The sequence below is a fragment of the Pinus tabuliformis genome, chromosome 2_1 (assembly GCF_031772625.1).
Source record: "Pinus tabuliformis cultivar Carrire ecotype Pingquan chromosome 2_1, CPIR1, whole genome shotgun sequence".
NCBI lineage: Eukaryota > Viridiplantae > Streptophyta > Pinopsida > Pinales > Pinaceae > Pinus > Pinus tabuliformis.
The window spans coordinates 368,876,891-368,900,314 of record NC_142299.1 but is presented as its reverse complement, the minus strand read 5'-3'; the positions used below and the strand labels follow the sequence as shown (position 1 = coordinate 368,900,314).

At 38.1% G+C, this 23,424-nt stretch overlaps 6 long non-coding RNA genes across 6 annotated transcripts; all 6 read right to left on the bottom strand.

Annotated features, from left to right (window-relative positions):
- Positions 1 to 151: 151 nt before the first annotated feature.
- On the bottom strand, positions 152 to 5,478 carry LOC149200402 (uncharacterized). Its single transcript, XR_016253363.1, has 6 exons — positions 5,159 to 5,478; positions 4,920 to 5,018; positions 4,705 to 4,779; positions 528 to 605; positions 363 to 437; positions 152 to 260 (listed from the first exon to the last, which is right to left on the bottom strand). It is a non-coding gene; the product is annotated as an uncharacterized LOC149200402 (long non-coding RNA).
- Positions 5,479 to 7,051: 1,573 nt separating this feature from the next.
- On the bottom strand, positions 7,052 to 7,567 carry LOC149200401 (uncharacterized). The gene is made up of 3 exons (XR_016253362.1): positions 7,491 to 7,567; positions 7,357 to 7,385; positions 7,052 to 7,254 (listed from the first exon to the last, which is right to left on the bottom strand). It is a non-coding gene; the product is annotated as an uncharacterized LOC149200401 (long non-coding RNA).
- An 80-nt stretch (positions 7,568 to 7,647) lies between these two features.
- On the bottom strand, positions 7,648 to 12,392 carry LOC149200400 (uncharacterized). The gene is made up of 4 exons (XR_016253361.1): positions 11,977 to 12,392; positions 11,738 to 11,836; positions 11,523 to 11,597; positions 7,648 to 7,721 (listed from the first exon to the last, which is right to left on the bottom strand). It is a non-coding gene; the product is annotated as an uncharacterized LOC149200400 (long non-coding RNA).
- Positions 12,393 to 13,274: 882 nt separating this feature from the next.
- Positions 13,275 to 19,038, bottom strand: LOC149200399 (uncharacterized). The gene is made up of 8 exons (XR_016253359.1): positions 18,826 to 19,038; positions 18,587 to 18,685; positions 18,372 to 18,446; positions 14,083 to 14,160; positions 13,918 to 13,992; positions 13,787 to 13,815; positions 13,471 to 13,684; positions 13,275 to 13,330 (listed from the first exon to the last, which is right to left on the bottom strand). It is a non-coding gene; the product is annotated as an uncharacterized LOC149200399 (long non-coding RNA).
- A 52-nt stretch (positions 19,039 to 19,090) lies between these two features.
- LOC149200398 (uncharacterized) lies at positions 19,091 to 19,318 on the bottom strand. The gene is made up of 2 exons (XR_016253360.1): positions 19,245 to 19,318; positions 19,091 to 19,159 (listed from the first exon to the last, which is right to left on the bottom strand). It is a non-coding gene; the product is annotated as an uncharacterized LOC149200398 (long non-coding RNA).
- A 642-nt stretch (positions 19,319 to 19,960) lies between these two features.
- Positions 19,961 to 20,877, bottom strand: LOC149200397 (uncharacterized). Its single transcript, XR_016253358.1, has 3 exons — positions 20,703 to 20,877; positions 20,481 to 20,562; positions 19,961 to 20,043 (listed from the first exon to the last, which is right to left on the bottom strand). It is a non-coding gene; the product is annotated as an uncharacterized LOC149200397 (long non-coding RNA).
- Positions 20,878 to 23,424: the final 2,547 nt, after the last annotated feature.

The window sequence follows — 23,424 nt, the reverse complement described above, 5'->3', positions numbered from 1 at the left end:
GAAAATGAGAACAACACAAGGCCTGGTCACTCTCAAACTCGACAAAAACAAAATATGTAGACAACAACAAACAAAAACTTGGAAACTCCCCCCTTGCACATTATTTCTATTCCAGTGTCCTCTCCTCTGTTGAAACGAAGAAAAGTGGGGTGAATAAGGTTAAAATACAAACATAGATAGTAATGATAAGCATATTTCAAAACCAATAATTATTTAAAATAGGAAACATACCTCCTAAAGAAACAGTGTCCTCTCCTCTACTGAAAAGAAAAAAAGTGGGGTGAATAAGGTTAAAATACAAACATAGATAGTAATGCTAAGCATATTTCAAAACCAATAATTATTTATAATAGGCAACATACCTCCTAAAGAACTTGTTATATAACGATTGACACTATTTTGTATTCCATTTACTTCTGCTCACAAAAACAAGCCATCTACAAAAAATATGTAATAAAATATTAGAATCATTATAAAAATTATATTAGAGAGTTGAATGTAATAACCAATCATAATATGAAACATACATGTCTTTGAGTTTTGTCATATACAGGGGGATAATCCATATTGTATTTCACATATCCGTGCTCACTAGAATCACCCATCTGAAATGGATACACAATAAACTATTAGCATTCTAATAAAAGTTAAACTAGAGAATTGAAGGCAGGTATTTGTCATCCAACTTAAGTACAATCCATTTATATTCCACGCTATATCGCAAAATATATAAATTTTCTAAATTAGAAGAAATTCTACTAGGAATAATGCAATTAATGTTGCCATAAGAGAAATAATTCTTTTTGTAGAGGTATTTAAGCATATTTAAACATATTGAACACCTAAAATCCTAGGGGCCACAAGGCAATAGTGTTGTCTATTAGCACAATGGTTGATTTCTTGAAGGGTATATATGCAATAGTGTTGTCTATTAGCACAATGGTTGATTTGTCGAAGGGTATGTATGTTTGCTTGCTGAACATTACCATCCTTTGTTGAGATTTGTAGTATGGGAGGTACTCCAAACCCTAAGGTACAAGGTTGTGGAGGATTTGGACACTCATGGACTCTGTGGACAAGAGTACCCAAGTTGTGGGTTTTGCACCCAAAATTGTGGTTGTGAGTCCATGAAGAGATATGAAGAGATTTGATGACTTGGCACTTGGACATGATAGAGCACCCTTAAAGGAGAATGGGGTTGCTTCAACCACCAAGAGAGTCCTTGTCATTGTGGAGCAACACATCATTCCACCCATCCAAGGAGCAACACATCAAAGAATATACCTCTGAACTAGTTGCAGATCAGAAGGAGCTCAAGGGAAGTAGAGAAGGAGTATTTTGTGTGTTCTTGAGACTGTTTTTTGGCCGATATTGATAGGCAACAGGCCGAGGGCTAAGGGGGGAATTATGGGAAGATTTTGTGGACATTTGAGGAGGTTTTTCTCTGTATTTCGGGTTGCAGGTTCTCTGGGTTGATTGCAGGTCAATGACATATATATTAGGGAAGCCCGAGAGGCCTAGTAAGAGGCCTAGCATAGGCGGCAATCAAAGCAGGGGATAGCATAGTTAGAAGAGGCCAGAAGTGAGGGAAAACACAAGGTTTGGAGAAGAATTTAGGGTTGACATGTGCCCTAACCACAACTTAGAAAATAATAAATGCACAAAAGCCGAGGTGAAGGCGAGCAGCAGGAGGTTGCAGAACAAGGTATGTTTGTCCTCTTGTATTAATGTTGTTGCTAGTGGATGGTTGTCCTTGTTTGGTCAGAGTTTGAAGGGCATCTGAAAGACGGTTTGAAGGGTAGAAGGTGTCCTTGGAACCCTAGATCAGTTTGACAATGAATTCGACTACTACAAGAAGGGCAATCTTTGAGAAGCCTAGGGGTTTGGTACTTGTAGAAATAAGGGCAACCAAGTAGGCTTATGAACAATCCCTAAGTTGATTGTTGGCGAAGGACTTTTAACAGTCAGAGTGGGCAACCCTCCATGCCCTAAGATTGTCTTCGTTGGAGCAGCACAAGAAGGAAATAGTGGAGGAAATAGTGGAAAGAAGTCCCAAAGAGATGAAGAGCACAATGAGGAGTTTAGGAATTGTCCACAAATGAAGTTGTGAACAACTCACAATAAGACACTATGTGTTGATTCAATGATGGACTAATGATCAACTAAAGTGCACTTGGTGAGTCGTCTTTAGTGCCCTAAACGAGCAAGATTAAGTGAATCAGAGTTCGCATGACAAAGCAACTTAGAGAGAGCTGAGATTGTCTAAATCATGGGGCAGAGGATTCAGTTGAAGACATGGAGGTGTGGTCTTGACTAGCTTGGCAATGAGATTGGCTTGGAGTTCTCGTGGATTGGTAGTGAGCCTGGTGAACAACAATTTGTTGTATGGCAAGTTGTTGATCATGGAATTCCTTTGACTTGCCATGGATCGTCGGGACAACTCGAGGAGTAATTTAGCATATATGAGATTGGCATGGACAAGATTGCTTCGTGTGATAGACAGGATGGTGGCAGGCTAGTCTCTTCATCGGATCGTGATGTTGCACATTCGATATTGGAGGGATGTGCACGTGTTGTGTTTGACCTCGGAGTATGAGTGGTTGTAGGATTGAGTTGTAGTGATGGTGGCCCGTGTTTGACCGTAGCTCGGACAGACCTTGTAGGAAACGAGATCAATAGCAATGTGAGCCAGAGGAGACCATGTAGACTCAGAAGGAGTCTAGCTTAAGAGGGAGTGACCCTATGGAAGCTTCAGATCTTCAGGTTCTGTAGATGGTGACGAGTAACTTCCTAGTGTTGGAAGTACCTCCGTCGCTAAGGAGGAGTGTTGAGATTTGTAACTTGGGGGGTACTCTAGACTCTAGGGTACAAGGTTGTTGAGGATTTGGACCCACATGGGCTTTGTGGGGAAGAGTACCCAAGCGGTGGGCTTTGCACCCAAAGTTGTGGGTGTGAATCCATGAGGATATTTAATGGCTTTGCACTTGGACATGATAGAGCACACTTAGAGGAGCAAGCGGTCACTTCAACCACTAAGAGAGCCCTTCTCATTGTAGAGAAATGAAATTTTTATACGTTAGGAGTGGGTGAATTGTCTTAAAGATCAAGTCGGCCTTAGTTAAAGAGACCCTCCTTTAAGGGCTTGAAGTCACCCTAAGCGAAAAATATAAGTATGTGAGAGGAGATACCTCATTTCACACATCCAATGAGCGACATATCAAAGAATATAGCTCTGAACTAGTCGCAGATCAGACGGAGCTCAAACGAAGTGGATAAGGAGCATTTTTGTGTCTTTTTGAAACTATTTTGAGGGCCAAGATTGCTAGGCACAAAACCTAAGGCTAAGAGGTGAACTTTGGGCAGATTTCATTCACATATTTGAGGGTTTTCTTTGTGTTTCAGGCCGCTAGATCTTTGGGTTGATTGAAGGTCGAGAACATATCTTTTGGGGAGGGCAAAGAGGCCTATTAGGACGCCTAACCTAGGCCGAAATCAGAGCAAGGGACACCACAGTTAGAAGACGTCTGAAGTGACGGAAAACACAAGTTTTGTATCAGAATTTAGGGCTGACATGTGCCCTAACCAAAGCTCATAAATTGCAAAAAAGTCGAGGTCAAGGCGAGCAACAGGAGGTTGTACAACAAGGTATGTCTGTCAGTTCTTATTGATTTTTTTGTTAGTAGATGGTTTTCTAGTTTGGACAGAGTTTGAATGGCGTCTAAAGGATTGTTTGCAGGGGAGCAGACGGTGTCCTTACAACCCTAGATCTTTTTGACAAGAAGAACTTTGACAGCTATAAGAAGGTCAGACTTTGAGAAGCCTAGGAGTTTGCTTCTCGGAGAAATAAGGGCAACCAAGTAGGTCTATGAATCATCACTAAGTTGATTGTTGGAGAAATATTTTCTACAGTCATAATGGGTAGCTCTCCATGCCCTAAGATCTTCATTGTTGCAATAGAAGAAGGCAATAATGTGAAGAGGTCCCAAAGAGTTGAATAGAAGCAGTGGGCAACCTACGAGTTGTATACAAATGGAGTTGTAAACAACTCACAAGAAGACCCTATGTGTTGATTCATTTGATAGTCTAATGATTAGCTAGAGGGCAGTTGGTGAGCCATGTTCAATGATTTAAAGGAGCAAGATTCAATGATAGAGGCAAATGAAGTTGTGGAACGCTACATCAGCGAGTAGGTGAAGTGTTGTTTTCTCCATAGTAGATTGGTTAATGAAGGACTGATATCAAATCCCTAGTTTGTATTTCCTGTATCAGTGATTGTATGAGGGGCATGATCCTTGGTAGAGGAGGCCTAGACAGTTCTACTACAATTTGTTAATATAATGAAGTTGGGTTGTTGAAAAATGGTAAAAAGTTGCCTATTTATGTACATACTAATTTATTGTTGTATTTATTCCACTGTGCAAACTAGTTTGTTGTGGCATTTGAGTTGGTCGTGTCATAGATTCAAAGACCCTAACCTAGATACTCTAGTGCCATGGAAAATCAACATCTTCATCTCTATGGCACATTGTGTGCGGGTGTGCGTGTGATGTGGAGCAAGAAATCACATGAATTTAAGCATACCATTTGATGTATATGTCAAACCACTAACCAAGTGGTACTACCCGAGAACCACGCTAGAAGGAAAAAAACTTCAAGTAAACAAACAATAAAAACAATATTTTGATGGAAAACAACATCACTCACCCATCCTTTGCGCTGCATCTACATTGCCTATCTTCTCCCATCGACCCTCCAAGACACTACAATTGTAGTCACTCCCTACACAAAGTAATATTATATATGAGATCATGAATAAACCACGAGATTTAATACCAAATACACAAAGCGATGTATTAAACATACACATACCTGCCCTCCCTTGGGTAATATTATAGAAGCGAATAGAATAAATCACTTACAATTTGTAGAATGTCTCGCCCATCCTCTACCACATTTGTAGAATGTCTAAGGCATCTTCACCACTTCACCCTTGTAGATTGTACAATTGTAGCTCTTCACTACATAAAGAAGATCAATATAGTTGATTCTGAGAGCATAGATAACGCATATAATAAATTGAATAGCAAGCAAATGGAGCCACAAATTAGCAAAATATACTTTAAATTGAAGCGCATTGCATATAGGTATATTGACTCACCCTCATTTACGAACAATAACCTCGACTTTTCTTGTTTGCTTCCTTCGTTTCCTTTTCCACACCCAACAAATGAAACCGAGACAGAATTACCAAGAACATGAACCAAAAAAAAAAGGAAAACGAGTACAACAAACCCAATAAACGAAACCAAGATAGAAGTACAAAAAACGATAAAAAAGAAGATGAAACAAAGAAAAACAATTACAACACAAAGCATGGCCATGTTCAAACTCAACAAAACAAAAAAATGCAAATAAGAACAAAAAAAATGCAAACATCCCCTCTGCACACCACCTCTCCTGTAATGTGCCCTCCTCTGCTAGAAGAAAAAGAAGTCACTGAATAAGGTTAAAACACACACAGTCAGTAATGGTAAGCATATTTCAAAACCAATAATTATTCATAATAGGAAACAAACCTTACCTAGAGTTTGTTTTATAACAATGAACACTCTCTTTTGTATTCCACTTTCTCATGCTGATCAGAACAAGTCATCTACAGAAGATACAAAATAAGATCTTAGAATTGTTATATAAATTAAGCTAGAGATTTGAACGCAATTATTAATCATAATAAGAAACACACCTCTCTTTGAGTTTGTTATATAAAAAGAGAGGCCATTTTGCATTTCATGTGTTCATGCTCACTAGACAATGTTTCTGCAATAAATACACAATAAAATATTAAATTTCAAATAAAAGTTAAACTAGAGAGTTTGGAGGCATGAAATTGGCTTGCAACTTCGAGTCGAGTTATATTCCATGCTATATCACAAAAAAATATAAATTATCACAAAAAATATTAATTTTCTAAAGTAGTTATACATCTACTAGGAATAATACAAACAATGCTTTTATACCATAGGGTCCACAAGGCAATAGTATTGTATGTTAGCACGATGGTTGATTGGTTGAAGGGTCGGTATGCTTGCTCGCTCAACATTACCCTCCTCTACTATAGGGCATGCACTGTGGGGGGTGTTTGTGTCATGTGGAGCAAATAAAATGCAAATTAAAACATACCACATGATGTATATGTCAATCAACTAATTGAGTAATACAACACAAGAACCATGCTCGAAGGAGAAACAGTAGTGCAAAGAAATAATAAAAATACTATTTTATTGGAAAACTATGACTCACCCATCCTCTATGCTACATTAGCATTGCTTAAACTATCTTCTCCACTCGACCATCCCATACACTACAATTGTAGTCACTTACTGCACAAAATAATTTTTTATATGAAATCATGAATAAACCACAAAAGAAGTTGAATAAAAAATATATAGAGAGATAAATTAATCATACCAATACCTACTCGCTCTTCACTAATGTTATAGCAACAACAACCATGAACAATAAGCCCTGAAAAGGTGAGCCCAGGTATAACTTTTCTCTTTATTTTGTATCAAAGTTTTCAAAAAATCTCAAACCTCACACCCATTAACAAGATCATACTACCTTGAAGCCATGACAAACAAGTATAACTTTTCTCTTTATTTTGTATCAAAGTTTTTGAAAAATCTCAAACCTCACACCCATGAACAAGATCATACTACCTTGAAGCCATCACAAAAGGATAAATCGTGATGCAAACGACATATATTACGGTGGATTAAAGCACAATACTATTATGTTGGAAAAAAATATGGCTCACCAATCGTTTGCGATGCGTTTGTAGAATCTCCAAGGTCTTTTCGCCACTTGACCTTCATAAACTATAGAACTGTAGTCTTTCACTACACGAAGAAAATCAATATAAATTGATATGAGATCACATATAACACATATAATAAATTGAAAAGCAAGCAAATAGAGTCACGAATGAGGAAAAGATAATTGTGACTGAAATGCATTGCATATAGTTAAGGTGATTCACCTTCATTTATGAACGATAACCTCCATCTCATTTCTTTCATTTTCTCTCCCTACAAACAAAACCAAGACCAAACAACAAGAAATGAGAAAACGAGTACAACACAAGGCATGGTCACTCTCAAACTCGAGAAAAACAAAATATGTAGACAACAACAAACAAAAACATGGAAACTCCCCCCTTGCACATTATTTCTATTGCAGTATCCTTCTCCTTTGCTGAAAAGAAAAAAAGTGTGGTGAATAAGGTTAAAATACAAACATAGATAGTAATGATAAGCATATTTCAAAACCGATAATTATTTATAATAGGAAACATACCTCCTAAAGAAGCAGTATCCTCCTCTCCTCTACTAAAAGGAAAACAACTGGGGTGAATAAGGTTTAAAGACAAACATAAATAGTAATGATAACCATATTTCAAAACCGATAATTATTTATAATAGGAAACATACCTCCTAAAGAACTTGTTATATAACGATAGACACTATTTTGTATTCCATTTACTTCTGCTCACCAAAACAAGCCATCTACAAAAAATATTAGAATCATTATAAAAATTATATTAGAGAGTTGAATGTAATAATCAATCATAATATGAAATATACATGCCTTTGAGTTTTGTTATATAAAGGGGGATAATCCATATTGTATTTCACATATTCGTGCTCACTGGAATCACCCATCTGAAATGGATACACAATAACTATTAGCATTCTAATAAAAGTTAAACTAGAGAATTGAAGGCAAGAATTTGTCATCCAACTTAAGTACAGTCCATTTATATTCCGTGCTATATTGCGAAATATAAATTTTCTAAATTAGAAGTAATTCTACTAGGAATAATGCAATTAATGTTGTCATAAGAGAAATAATTCTTTTTGTAGAGGGATTTAAGCATATTTAAACATATTGAACACCTAAAATCCTAGGGGCCACAGGGCAATAGTGTTGTCTATTAGCACAATTGTCGATTTTTTGAAGGGTATGTGTGCTTGCTTGCTCAACCTTACCATCCCTTGTTGATATTTGTAGCTTGGGAGGTACTCCAAACCCTAAGGTACAAGGTTGTGGAGGATTTGGACACACATGGACTTTGTGGGCAAGAGTACCCAAGCTGTGAATTTTGCACCCAAAATTGTGGTTGTGAGTCCATGAAGAGATTTGATGACTTGGCACTTGGACATGTTAGAGCACCCTTAAAGGAGAAAGGGGTTGCTTCAACCACCAAGAGAGACCTTGTCATTATGGAGAAATGAATTTTTATATGTTTTGAGTGGGTGAAATGTCTTAAAGATCAAGTCTGACTTTGTTAAAGAAACCCTTCATGAAAGGCTAGATGTCAGCCTAAGAGAAAGATATAAATTTGGGAGAGGAGAGACATCATTCCACCCATCCAAGGAGCAACACATCAAATAATATACCTCTGAACTAGTTGCAGATCAGAAGAAGCTCAAGGGAAGTAGAGAAGGAGCATTTTTGTGTCTTCTTGAGACTGTTTTTGGGACAATATTGATAGGCAACAAGACGAGCTCTAAGTGGTGAATCATGGGAGTATTTTGTGGACGTTTGAGGATGTTTTTCTTTGTATTTCAAGCCGCAAGTTCTCTGGGTTGATTGCAGGTGAATGACATATATATTAGGGAAGGTCGAGAGGCCTAGTAAGAGGCCTAACGTTGGCGGCAATCACAGCAGGGGATAACATAGTTAGAAGAGGCCTGAAGTGAGGGAAAACACAAGGTTTGGAGAAGAATTTAGGGTTGACATGTGCCCTAACCATAACTCAGAAAATGCACAAAAGCCGAGGTCAAGAGGAGCAGCGGGAGGTTGTAGAATAAGGTATGTTTGTCCTCTTGTATTGATGTTGTTGCTAGTGGATGGTTGTCCTTGTTTGGACAGAGTTTGAAGGGCATTTGAAGGTAGCAGAAGGTGTCCTTGCAACCCTAGATCAGTTTGACAAGGAATTCGACTATTATAAGATGGGCAGACATTGAGAAGCCTAGGGGTTTGGTTCTTTGAGAAATAAGGGCAACCAAGTAGGCTTATGAATCATCCCTAAGTTGATTGTTGGAGAAGGACTTTCAACAGTCACAGTGGGCAACCCTTCATGCCCTAAGATTGTCTTAGTTGGAGCAGCACAGGAAGGCAATAGTGGAAAGAAGTCCCAAAGAGATGAGGAGCAGCAATGGGCAGTTTAGGAATTGTCCACAAACGAAGTTGTGAACAACTCACAATAAGACACTATGTGTTGATTCAATGATGGAGTAATGATCAGTTGAAGGGCACTTGGTGAGTCGTGTTTAGTGCCCTAAAGGAGCAGGATTCAGTGAATCAAAGTGTGCACAACGAAGCAACTTAGAGAGAGCTGAGATTGTCTAGATCATGGGGCAAGGGATTCAGTTGAAGACATGGACGGTGGCAGGCTAGTTTCTTCATTGGATCGTGATGTTGCATATATGATATTGGAGGGATGTGCATGTGTTGTGTTTGACCCGGGAGTATGAGTGCTTGCAGGACTGAGTTGTAGTGATGGTGGCCCGTGCTTGACCGTAGCTCGAACTGACCTTGTAGGACACGAGATCAATAATAGTTTGAGTCAGTGGAGACCATGTAGACTCAGAAGGAGTCTAGCTTAAGAGGGAGCGAACCTATGGAAGTTTCAGATCTTCAGGTTCTGTAGATGGTGACGAGTAACTTCCTAGTGTTGGAAGTACCTCCCTCGCTAAGGAGTGTTGAGATTTGTAGCTTGGGGGGTACTCCAGACTCTAGGGTACAGGGTTGTTAAGGATTTGCACCCACATGGGATTTGTGGACAAGAGTACCCAAGCAGTGGGCTTTGCACCCAAAGTTGCGGGTGTGAATCCATGAGGAGATTTAATGACTTTGCACTTGGACATGATAGAGCACACTTAGAGGAGCAAGGTGTCGCTTCAACCACTAAGAGAGCCCTTGTCATTGTAGAGAAATGAATTTTAATATGTTTTGAGTGGGTGAATTGTCTTAAAGATCAAGTCGGCCTTAGTTAAACAGACCCTTATTTAAGGGCTAGATGTCACACTAAGCGAAAAATATAAGTATGTGAGAGGAGAGACCTAATTTCACACATCCAATGAGCGACATATCAAAGAATATACCTCTCAACTAGCCACAAATCAGACGGAGCTCAAACGAAGTGGATAAAGAGCATTTTTGTGTCTTCTTGAAATTGTTTTGAGGGCCAAGATTGATAGGCAACAAACCGAGGGCTAAGAGGTGAATTTTGGCCAGATTTCGTTCATATTTGAGGGTTTTCTCTATGTTTCAGGCCGTTGGTTCTCTGGGTTGATTGAAGGTGGAGAACATATCTTTTGGGGAGGATAGAGAGGCCTATTAGGACGCCTAACCTAGGCCGAAATCACAGCAAGGGACACCTGAGTTAGAAGATGTCTAAAGTGAGGCAAAACACAAGTTTTGGATCGGAATTTAGGGCTGACATGTGCCCTAACCAAAGCTCAAAATTTGCAAAATAGTTGAGGTCAAGGCAAGCAGCAGAAGGTTGTCCTTACAACCCTAGATCAGTTTGACAAGAACTTTGACAATTGTAAGAAGGGAAAACTTGAAGAAGCCTAAGGGTTTTTTTCTTAGATCAATAAGACCAACCAAGTAGGCTTATGAATCATCACTAAGTTGATTGTTGGAGAAAGATTTTTAACGATCATAACTGGTAGCTCTCCATGCCCTAAAATCTTCATTGGAGCAACACAAGAAGGCAATAATGGGAAGAGGTCCCAAAGAGCTGAATAAAAGCAGTGGTCAGTCTAGGAGTTGTTTACAAGCGAAGTTGTAAAAAACTCACAAGAAGACCCTATGTGTTGATTTGTTTCATGGACAAATGATCAGCTAGAGGGAAGTTGGTCAGCCATGTTCAATGACTTAAAGGAGCAAGATTCATTGATAGAGGCAGATGAAGTTGTGGAATGCTACATCAGCGAGTAGGTGAAGTGTTGTTTTGCTCATGGTAGATTGGTTAATAAAGGACTGACATCAAACCCTAGTTTGTATTTCCTATATCAGTGATTGTATGAGGGCAACGATCCTTGGTACAGGAGGCCTAGACAGTTGTACTACAATTTGTTAATATAACGAAGTTGGGTTCTTGAAAAATGGTAAAAAGTTGCCTATTTATGTACATGTTGATTTATTGTTGTATTTATTCCACTGTGCAAAGTAGTTCGTTGTGGCATTTGAGTTGGTCGTGTCATAGATTCAAAGACCCTAACCTAGATACTCTAGTGCCATGGAAAATCAACATCCTCATCTCTAGGGCACATTATGTGGGGGTGTGCGTGTGATGTGGAGTAAGAAATCACATAAATTTAAACATACCATTTGATGTATATGTCAAACCACTAACTAAGTGGTACTACTCGAGAACCACGCTGGAAGAATAAAACTTCAAGTAAACAAACAATAATAACAATATTTTGTTGGAAAACAACATCACTCACCCATCCTTTGCGCTGCATCTACATTGCCTATCTTCTCCCCTCGACCCTCCAAGACACTACAATTGTAGTCACTCACTAAACAAAGTAATATTATATATGAGATCATGAATAAACCACAAGATTTAATACCAAATACACAAAGCGATGTATTAAACATACACATACCTGCCCTCCCATGGGTAATATTATAGAAGCGAATAGAATAAATCACTTACAATTTGTAGAATATCTCACCCATCCTCTACAACATTTGTAGAATGTCTAAGGCATCTTCACCACTTCACCTTTGTAGATTGTACAATTGTAGCTCTTCACTACATAAAGAAGATCAATATAGTTGATTCTGAGAGCATAGATAAAGCATATAATAAATTGAATAGCAAACAAATGGAGCCACAAATTAGCAAAATATACTTTTAATTGAAGCGCATTGCATATAGGTATGTTGACTCACCCTCATTTACGAACAATAACCTCGACTTTTCTTGTTTGCTTCCTTCGTTTCCTTTTCCACACCCAACAAATGAAACCAAGACCAAATTACAAAGAACATGAACCAAAAAAAAGGGAAAACGAGTACAACAAAGCCAATAAAAGAAACCAAGATAGAAGTACAAAAAACGAGAAAAAAAAAAGATGAAACAAAGAAAAACAATTAGAACACAAAGCATGGCCATGCTCAAACTCAACAAAACAAAACATGCAAATAAGAACAAAAAAAATGCAAATATCCCCTTTGCACATCACCTCTCCCATAATGTGCCCTCCTCCGCTAGAAGAAAAAGAAGTCACTGAATAAGGTTAAAACACACATAGTCAGTAATGGTAAGCATATTTCAAAACCAATAATTATTCATAATAGGAAACAAACCTTCCCTAGACTCTGTTTTATAACAATGAACACTCTCTTTTGTATTGCAGTTATATTCCATGCTATATCACAAAAAGATATAAATTATCACAAAAATATAAATTTTCTAAAGCATATGTACTTCTACTAGGAATAATACAAACATTGCTTTCATACCATAGGGTCCGCAAGGCGATCGTGTTGTATGTTAGCAAGATGGTTGATTGGTTGAAGGATCGGTATGCTTGCTCGCTCAACATTACCCACCTCTACTATAGGTCATGCATTGTGGGGGTGTCTGTCATGTGGAGCAAATAAAATGCAAATTAAAAGATACCATGTGATGTATATGTCAATCAACTAATTGAGTAATACAACCCAACAACCATGCTCGAAGGAGAAATAGTAGTGCAAACAAATAATAAAAATACTATTTTATTGGAAGATTACGACTGACCCATCCTCTATGCTGCATTAGCATTGCTTAAAGTATCTTCTCCACTCGACCATCCCAGACACTACCACTGTAGTCACTTACTGCACAAAGTAATTTTGTATATGAAATCATGAATAAACCACAAGAAAAATTGAATGAAAAATATACAGAGAGATAAATTAATCATACACATAGCTAGTCGCTCTTCACTAATGTTATAGCAACAACAACCATGAACAATAAGCCCTGAAAGTGTGAACCCAGGTATAACTTTTCTCCTTATTTTGTATCAAAGTTTTCAAAAAATATCAAACCTCACACCCATTAACAAGATCATACTACCTTGAAGCCATGACAAAAGGATAAATCATCATGCAAACGACATATATTACGGTGGATTAAAGCACAATATTATTATGTTGGAAAAAAATATGGCTCACTAATCATTTGCGATGTGTTTGTAGAATCTCTAAGGTCTTTTCACCACTTGACCTTCATATACTATAGAACTGTAGTCGTTCACTACACAAAGAAAATCAATATAAATTTATTTGAGACCACATATAACACATAAAATAAATTGAAAAGCAAGAAAATAGAATCATGAATGAGGAAAAGATAATTGTGAGTGAAGTGCATTGCGTAGAGTTAAGTTGACTCACCTTCATTTATGAAGGATAACCTCCATCTCATTTCTTTCATTTTCTCTCCCTACAAACAAAACCAACACCAAACTACAAGAAATGAGAAAACGAGAACAACACAAGGCCCGGTCACTCTCAAACTCGACAAAAACAAAATATGTAGACAACAACAAACAAAAGCTTGGAAACTCCCCCCTTGCACATTATTTCTATTGCAGTGTCGTCTCCTCTGCTGAAAAGAAGAAAAGTGGGGTGAATAAGGTTAAAATACAAACATAGATAGTAATGATAAGCATATTTCAAAACCAATAATTATTTAAAATAGGAAACATACCTCATAAAGAAACAGTGTCCTCTCCTCTACTGAAAAGAAAAAAAGTGGGGTGAATAAGGTTAAAATACAAACATAGATAGTAATGCTAAGCATATTTCAAAACCAATAATTATTTATAATAGGAAACATACCTCCTAAAGAACTTGTTATATACCGATTGACACTATTTTGTATTCCATTTACTTCTGCTCACAAAAACAAGCCATCTACAAAAAATATGTAATAAAATATTAGAATCATTATAAAAATTATATTAGAGAGTTGAATGTAATAATCAATCATAATATGAAACATACATGTCTTTGAGTTTTGTTATATACAGGGGGATAATCCATATTGTATTTCACATATCCGTGCTCACTGGAATCACCCATCTGAAATGGATACACAATAAACTATTAGCATTCTAATAAAAGTTAAACTAGAGAATTGAAGGCAAGAATTTGTCATCCAACTTAAGTACAATCCATTTATAGTCCACGCTATATCGCAAAATATATAAATTTTCTAAATTAGAAGTAATTCTACTAGGAATAATGCAATTAATGTTGTCATAAGAGAAATAATTCTTTTTGTAGAGGGATTTAAGCATATTTAAACATATTGAACACCTAAAATCCTAGGGGCCACAAGGCAATAGTGTTGTCTATTAGCACAATGGTTGATTTCTTGAAGGGTATATATGCAATAGTGTTGTCTATTAGCACAATGGTTGATTTGTCGAAGGGTATGTATGCTTGCTTGCTCAACATTACCATCCTTTGTTGAGATTTGTAGTTTGGGAGGTACTCCAAACCCTAAGGTACAAGGTTGTGGAGGATTTGGACACACATGGACTCTATGGACAAGAGTACCCAAGTTGTGGGTTTTGCACCCAAAATTGTGGTTGTGAGTCCATGAAGAGATATGAAGAGATTTGATGACTTGGCACTTGGACATGATAGAGCACCCTTAAAGGAGAATGGGGTTGCTTCAACCACCAAGAGAGTCCTTGTCATTGTGGAGAAATGAATTTTTATATGTTTTGAGTGGGTGAAATGTCTTAAAGATCAATTTTGACTTTGTTAAAGAGACCCTTCATGAAAGGCTAGATGTCAGCCTAAGAGAAAGATATAATTATGTGAGAGGAGAGACATCATTCCACCCATCCAAGGAGCAACACATCAAAGAATATACCTCTGAACTAGTTGCAGATCAGAAAGAGCTCAAGGGAAGTAGAGAAGGAGTATTTTGTGTGTTCTTGAGACTATTTTTTGGCCGATATTGATAGGCAACATGCCGAGGGCTAAGGGGGGAATTATGGGAAGATTTTGTGGACATTTGAGGAGGTTTTTCTCTGTATTTCGGGTTGCAGCTTCTCTGGGTTGATTGCAGGTCAATGACATATATATTAGGGAAGCCCGAGAGGCCTAGTAAGAGGCCTAGCATAGGCGGCAATCAAAGCAAGGGATATCATAGTTAGAAGAGGCCAGAAGTGAGGGAAAACACAAGGTTTGGAGAAGAATTTAGGGTTGACATGTGCCCTAACCACAACTTAGAAAATACTAAATGCACAAAAGCCGAGGTGAAGGCGAGCAGCAGGAGGTTGCAGAACAAGGAATGTTTGTCCTCTTGTATTAATGTTGTTGCTAGTGGATGGTTGTCCTTGTTTGGTCAGAGTTTGAAGGGCATCTGAAAGACGGTTTGAAGGGTAGAAGAAGGTGTCCTTGGAACCCTAGATCAGTTTGACAATGAATTCGACTACTATAAGAAGGGCAGTCTTTGAGAAGCCTAGGGGTTTGGTACTTGGAGAAATAAGGGCAACCAAGTAGGCTTATGAATAATCCCTAAGTTGATTGTTGGCGAAGGACTTTTAACAGTCAGAGTGGGCAACCCTCCATGCCCTAAGATTGTCTTCGTTGGAGCAGCACAAGAAGGAAATAGTGGAAAGAAGTCCCAAATATGAAGAGCAGCAGTGAGGAGTTTAGGAATTGTCCACAAACGAAGTTGTGAACAACTCACAATAAGACACTATGTGTTGATTCAATGATGGACTAATGATCAACTAAAGGGCACTTGGTGAGTCGTCTTTAGTGCCCTAAAGGAGCAAGATTAAGTGAATCAGAGTTCGCACAACAAAGCAACTTAGAGAGAGTTGAGATTGTCTAGATCATGGGGCAGAGGATTCAGTTGAAGACATGGAGGTGTGGTCTTGACTAGCTTGGCAATGAGATTGGCTTGGAGTTCTCGTGGATTGGTAGTGAGCCTGGTGAACAACAATTTGTTGTATGGCAAGTTGTTGATCATGGACTTCCTTTGACTTGCCATGGATCGTCGGGACAACTCGAGGAGTACTTTAGCATATATAAGATTGGCATGGACAAGATTGCTTCGTGTGATAGACAGGATGGTGGCAGGCTAGTTTCTTCATCGGATCGTGATGTTGCATATCCGATATTGGAGGGATGTGCACGTGTTGTGTTTGACCTGGGAGTATGAGTGCTTGCAGGATTGAGTTGTAGTGATGGTGGCCTGTGTTTGACCGTAGCTCGGACAGACCTTGTAGGAAACGAGATCAATAGCAATGTGAGCCAGAGGAGACCATGTAGACTCAGAAGGAGTCTAGCTTAAGAGGGAGTGACCCTATAGAAGCTTCAGATCTTCAGGTTCTGTAGATGGTGACGAGTAACTTCCTAGTGTTGGAAGTACCTTCGTCGCTAAGGAGGAGTGTTGAGATTTGTAGCTTGGGGCGTACTCTAGACTCTAGGGTACAAGGTTGTTGAGGATTTGGACCCACATGGGCTTTGTGGGGAAGAGTACCCAAGCGGTGGGCTTTGCACCCAAAGTTGTGGGTGTGAATCCATGAGGATATTTAATGGCTTTGCACTTGGACATGATAGAGCATACTTAGAGGAGCAAGCGGTCACTTCAACCACTAAGAGAGCCCTTCTCATTGTAGAGAAATGAAATTTTTATACGTTAGGAGTGGGTGAATTGTCTTAAAGATCAAGTCGGCCTTAGTTAAAGAGACCCTCCTTTAAGGGCTTGAAGTCACCCTAAGCGAAAAATATAAGTATGTGAGAGGAGATACCTCATTTCACACATCCAATGAGCGACATATCAAAGAATATAGCTCTGAACTAGTCGCAGATCAGACGGAGCTCAAACGAAGTGGATAAGGAGCATTTTTGTGTCTTTTTGAAACTGTTTTGAGGGCCAAGATTGCTAGGCACAAAACCTAAGGCTAAGAGGTGAACTTTGGGCAGATTTCATTCACATATTTGAGGGTTTTCTTTGTGTTTCAGGCCGCTAGTTCTCTGGGTTGATTGAAGGTCGAGAACATATCTTTTGGGGGGGGAAAAGAGGCCTATTAGGACGCCTAACCTAGGCCGAAATCAGAACAAGGAGCACCACAGTTAGAAGACGTCTGAATTGACAAAAAACACAAGTTTTGTATCAGAATTTAGGGCTGACATGTGCCCTAACCAAAGCTCAGAAATTGCAAAAAAGTCGAGGTCAAGGCGAGCAACAGGAGGTTGTACAACAAGGTATGTCTGTCAGTTCTTATTGATTTTTTTGTTAGTAGATGGTTTTCCAGTTTGGACAGAGTTTGAATGGCGTTTAAAGGATTGTTTGCAGGGGAGCAGACGGTGTCCTTACAACCCTAGATCTTTTTGACAAGAAGAACTTTGACAGCTATAAGAAGGTCAGACTTTGAGAAGCCTAGGGGTTTGCTTCTTGGAGAAATAAGGGCAACCAAGTAGGGAAATGAATCATCACTAAGTTGATTGTTGGAGAAATATTTTCTACAGTCATAATGGGTAGCTCTGCATGCCCTAAGATCTTCATTGTTGCAATACAAGAAGGCAATAATAGGAAGAGGTCCCAAAGAGTTGAATAGAAGCAGTGGGCAGCCTACGAGTTGTATACAAACGGAGTTGTAAACAACTCACAAGAAGACCCTATGTGTTGATTCATTTGATGGTCTAATGATTAGCTAGAGGGCAGTTGGTGAGCCATGTTCAATGATTTAAAGGAGCAAGATTCAATGATAGAGGCAGATGAAGTTGTGGAACGCTACATCAGTGAGTAGGTGAAGTGTTGTTTTCTCCATAGTAGATTGGTTAATGAAGGACTGATATCAAATCCCTAGTTTGTATTTCCTGTATCAGTGATTGTATGAGGGGCATGATCCTTGGTAGAGGAGGCCTAGACAGTTCTACTACAATTTGTTAATATAATGAAGTTGGGTTGTTGAAAAATGGTAAAAAGTTGCCTATTTATGTACATATTGATTTATTGATGTATTTATTCCACTCTGCAAAGTAGTTTGTTGTGGCATTTGAGTTGGTCGTTTCATAGATTCAAAACCCTAACCGAGATACCCTAGTGCCATGGAAAATCAACATCTTCATCTCTATGGCACATTGTGTGCGGGTGTGCGTGTGATGTGGAGCAAGAAATCACATGAATTTAAACATACCATTTGATGTATATGTCAAACCACTAACCAAGTGGTACTACCCGAGAACCACGCTAGAAGGAAAAAAACTTCAAGTAAACAAACAATAAAAACAATATTTTGATGGAAAACAACATCACTCACCCATCCTTTGCGCTGCATCTACATTGCCTATCTTCTCCCATCGACCCTCCAAGACACTACAATTGTAGTCACTCCCTACACAAAGTAATATTATATATGAGATCATGAATAAACCACGAGATTTAATACCAAATACACAAAGCGATGTATTAAACATACACATACCTGCCCTCCCTTGGGTAATATTATAGAAGCGAATAGAATAAATCACTTACAATTTGTAGAATGTCTCGCCCATCCTCTACCACATTTGTAGAATGTCTAAGGCATCTTCACCACTTCACCCTTGTAGATTGTACAATTGTAGCTCTTCACTACATAAAGAAGATCAATATAGTTGATTCTGAGAGCATAGATAACGCATATAATAAATTGAATAGCAAGCAAATGGAACCACAAATTAGCAAAATATACTTTAAATTGAAGCGCATTGCATATAGGTATATTGGCTCACCCTCATTTATGAACAATAACCTCGACTTTTCTTGTTTGCTTCCTTCGTTTCCTTTTCCACACCCAACAAAAGAAACCGAGACAGAATTACAAAGAACATGAACCAAAAAAAAAGGAAAACGAGTACAACAAACCCAATAAACGAGACCAAGATAGAAGTACAAAAAACGAGAAAAAAAAATGAAACAAAGAAAAACAATTACAACACAAAGCATGGCCATGCTCAAACTCAACAAAACAAAAAATGCAAATAAGAACCAAAAAAATGCAAACATCCCCTCTGCACACCACCTCTCCTGTAATGTGCCCTCCTCCGCTAGAAGGAAAAGAAGTCACTGAATAAGGTTAAAACACACACAGTCAGTAATGGTAAGCATATTTCAAAACCAATAATTATTCATAATAGGAAACAAACCTTACCTAGAGTTTGTTTTATAACAATGAACACTCTCTTTTGTATTCCACTTTCTCATGCTGATCAGAACAAGTCATCTACAGAAGATACAAAATAAGATCTTAGAATTGTTATATAAATTAAGCTAGAGATTTGAACGCAATTATTAATCATAATAAGAAACACACCTCTCTTTGAGTTTGTTATATAAAAAGAGAAGCCATTTTGTATTTCATGTGTTCATGCTCACTGGACAATGTTTCTGCAATAAATACACAATAAAATATTAAATTTCAAATAAAAGTTAAACTAGAGAGTTTGCAGGCATGAACTTGGCTTGCAACTTCGAGTCGAGTTATATTCCATGCCATATCACAAAAAAATATAAATTATCACAAAAAATATTAATTTTCTAAAGTAGTTGTACATCTACTAGGAATAATACAAACAATGCTTTTATACCATAGGGTCCACAAGGCAATAGTATTGTATGTTAGCACGATGGTTGATTGGTTGAAGGGTCGGTATGCTTGCTCGCTCAACATTACCCTCCTCTACTATAGGGCATGCATTGTGGGGGGTGTTTGTGTCATGTGGAGCAAATAAAATGCAAATTAAAAGATACCATGTGATGTATATGTCAATCAACTAATTGAGTAATACAACCCAAGAACCATGCTCGAAGGAGAAATAGTAGTGCAAAGAAATAATAAAAATACTATTTTATTGGAAAACTATGACTCACCCATCCTCTATGCTGCATTAGCATTGCTTAAACTATCTTCTCCACTCGACCATCCCATACACTACGATTGTAGTCACTTACTGCACAAAATAATTTTTTATATGAAATCATGAATAAACCACAAAAGAAATTGAATAAAAAATATATAGAGAGATAAATTAATCATACAAATACCTACTCGCTCTTCACAAATGTTATAGCAACAACAACCATGAACAATAAGCCCTGAAAAGGTGAGCCCAGGTATAACTTTTCTCTTTATTTTGTATCAAAGTTTTCAAAAAATCTCAAACCTCACACCCATTAACAAGATCATACTACCTTGAAGCCATGACAAACAAGTATAACTTTTCTCTTTATTTTGTATCAAAGTTTTTGAAAAATCTCAAACCTCACACCCATGAACAAGATCATACTAACTTGAAGCCATCACAAAAGGATAAATCGTCATGCAAACGACATATATTACGGTGGATTAAAGCACAATATTATTATGTTGGAAAAAAATATGGCTCACCAATCGTTTGCGATGCGTTTGTAGAATCTCTAAGGTCTTTTCGCCACTTGACCTTCATAGACTATAGAACTGTAGTCGTTCACTACACGAAGAAAATCAATATAAATTGATATGAGATCACATATAACACATATAATAAATTGAAAAGCAAGCAAATAGAGTCACGAATGAGGAAAAGATAATTGTGACTGAAATGCATTGCATATAGTTAAGGTGATTCACCTTCATTTATGAACGATAACCTCCATCTCATTTCTTTCATTTTCTCTCCCTACAAAAAAAACCAAGACCAAACAACAAGAAATGAGAAAACAAGTACAACACAGGGCATGGTCACTCTCAAACTCGAGAAAAACAAAATATGTAGACGACAACAAACAAAAACTTGGAAACTCCCCCTTGCACATTATTTCTACGGCAGTATCCTTCTCCTTTGCTGAAAAGAAAAAAGTGGGGTGAATAAGGTTAAAATACAAACATAGATAGTAATAATAAGCATATTTCAAAACCGATAATTATTTATAATAGGAAACATACCTCCTAAAGAAGCAGTATCTTGCTCTCCTCTACTAAAAAGAAAACAACTGGGGTGAATAACGTTTAAAGACAAACATAGATAGTAATGATAACCATATTTCAAAACCGATAATTATTTATAATAGGAAACATACCTCCTAAAGAACTTGTTATATAACGATAGACACTATTTTGTATTCCATTTACTTCTGCTCACCAAAACAAGCCATCTACAAAAAATATTAGAATCATTATAAAAATTATATTAGAGAGTTGAATGTAATAATCAATCATAATATGAAATATACATGCCTTTGGGTTTTGTTATATAAAGGGGGATAATCCATATTGTATTTCACATATTCGTGCTCACTGGAATCACACATCTGAAATGGATACACAATAACTATTAGCATTCTAATAAAAGTTAAACTAGAGAATTGAAGGCAAGAAATTGTCATCCAACTTAAGTACAGTCCATTTATATTCCGTGCTATATCGCGAAATATAAATTTTCTAAATTAGAAGTAATTCTACTAGGAATAATGCAATTAATGTTGTCATAAGAGAAATAATTCTTTTTGTAGAGGGATTTAAGCATATTTAAACATATTGAACACCTAAAATCCTAGGGGCCACAGGGCAATAGTGTTTTCTATTAGCACAATTGTCGATTTTTTGAAGGGTATGTGTGCTTGCTTGCTCAACCTTACCATCCTTTGTTGATATTTGTAGCTTGGGAGGTACTCCAAACCCTAAGGTACAAGGTTGTGGAGGATTTGGACACAGATGGACTTTGTGGGCAAGAGTACCCAAGCTGTGAATTTTGCACCAAAATTGTTGTTGTGAGTCCATGAAGAGATTTGATGACTTGGCACTTGGACATGTTAGAGCACCCTTAAAGGAGAAAGGGGTTGCTTCAACCACCAAGAGAGACCTTGTCATTATGGAGAAATGAATTTTTATATGTTTTGAGTGGGTGAAATGTCTTAAAGATCAAGTCTGACTTTGTTAAAGAAACCCTTCATGAAAGGCTAGATGTCAGCCTAAGAGAAAGATATAAATTTGGGAGAGGAGAGACATCATTCCATCCATCCAAGGAGCAGCACATCAAATAATATACCTCTGAAGAAACCCTTCATGAAAGGCTAGATGTCAGCCTAAGAGAAAGATATAAATTTGGGAGAGGAGAGACATCATTCCACCCATCCAAGGAGCAACACATCAAATAATATACCTCTGAACTAGTTGCAGATCAGAAGAAGCTCAAGGGAAGTAGAGAAGGAGCATTTTTGTGTCTTCTTGAGACTGTTTTTGGGACAATATTGATAGGCAACAAGACGAGCTCTAAGTGGTGAATCATGGGAGTATTTTGTGGACGTTTGAGGATGTTTTTCTTTGTATTTCAAGCAGCAAGTTCTCTGGGTTGATTGCAGGTGAATGACATATATATTAGGGAAGGTCGAGAGGCTAGTAAGAGGTCTAATGTTGGCGGCAATCACAGCAGGGGATAACATAGTTAGAAGAGGCCTGAAGTGAGGGAAAACACAAGGTTTGGAGAAGAATTTAGGGTTGACATGTGCCCTAACCATAACTCAGAAAATGCACAAAAGCCGAGGTCAAGAGGAGCAGCGGGAGCTTGCAGAATAAGGTATGTTTGTCCTCTTGTATTGATGTTGTTGCTAGTGGATGGTTGTCCTTGTTTGGACAGAGTTTGAAGGGCATTTGAAGGGTAGCAGAAGGTGTCCTTGCAACCCTAGATCAGTTTGACAAGGAATTCGACTATTATAAGATGGGCAGACTTTGAGAAGCCTAGGGGTTTGGTTCTTTGAGAAATAAGGGCAACCAAGTAGGCTTATGAATCATCCCTAAGTTGATTGTTGGAGAAGGACTTTCAACAGTCACAGTGGGCAACCCTTCATGCCCTAAGATTGTCTTAGTTGGAGCAGCACAGGAAGGCAATAGCGGAAAGAAGTCCCAAAGAGATGAGGAGCAGCAATGGGCAGTTTAGGAATTGTCCACAAACGAAGTTGTGAACAACTCACAATAAGACACTGTGTTGATTCAATGATCGACTAATAATCAGCTAAAGGGCACTTGGTGAGTCGTGTTTAGTGCCCTAAAGGAGCAGGATTCAGTGAATCAAAGTGTGCACAACGAAGCAACTTAGAGAGAGTTGAGATTGTCTAGATCATGGGGCAGAGGATTCAGTTGAAGACATGGACGGTGGCAGGCTAGTTTCTTCATTGGATCGTGATGTTACATATCTGATATTGGAGGGATGTGCATGTGTTGTGTTTGACCCGGGAGTATGAGTGCTTGCAAGACTGAGTTGTAGTGATGGTGGCCCGTGCTTGACCGTAGCTCGAACTGACCTTGTAGGACACGAGATCAATTATAGTTTGAGTCAGTGGAGACCATGTAGACT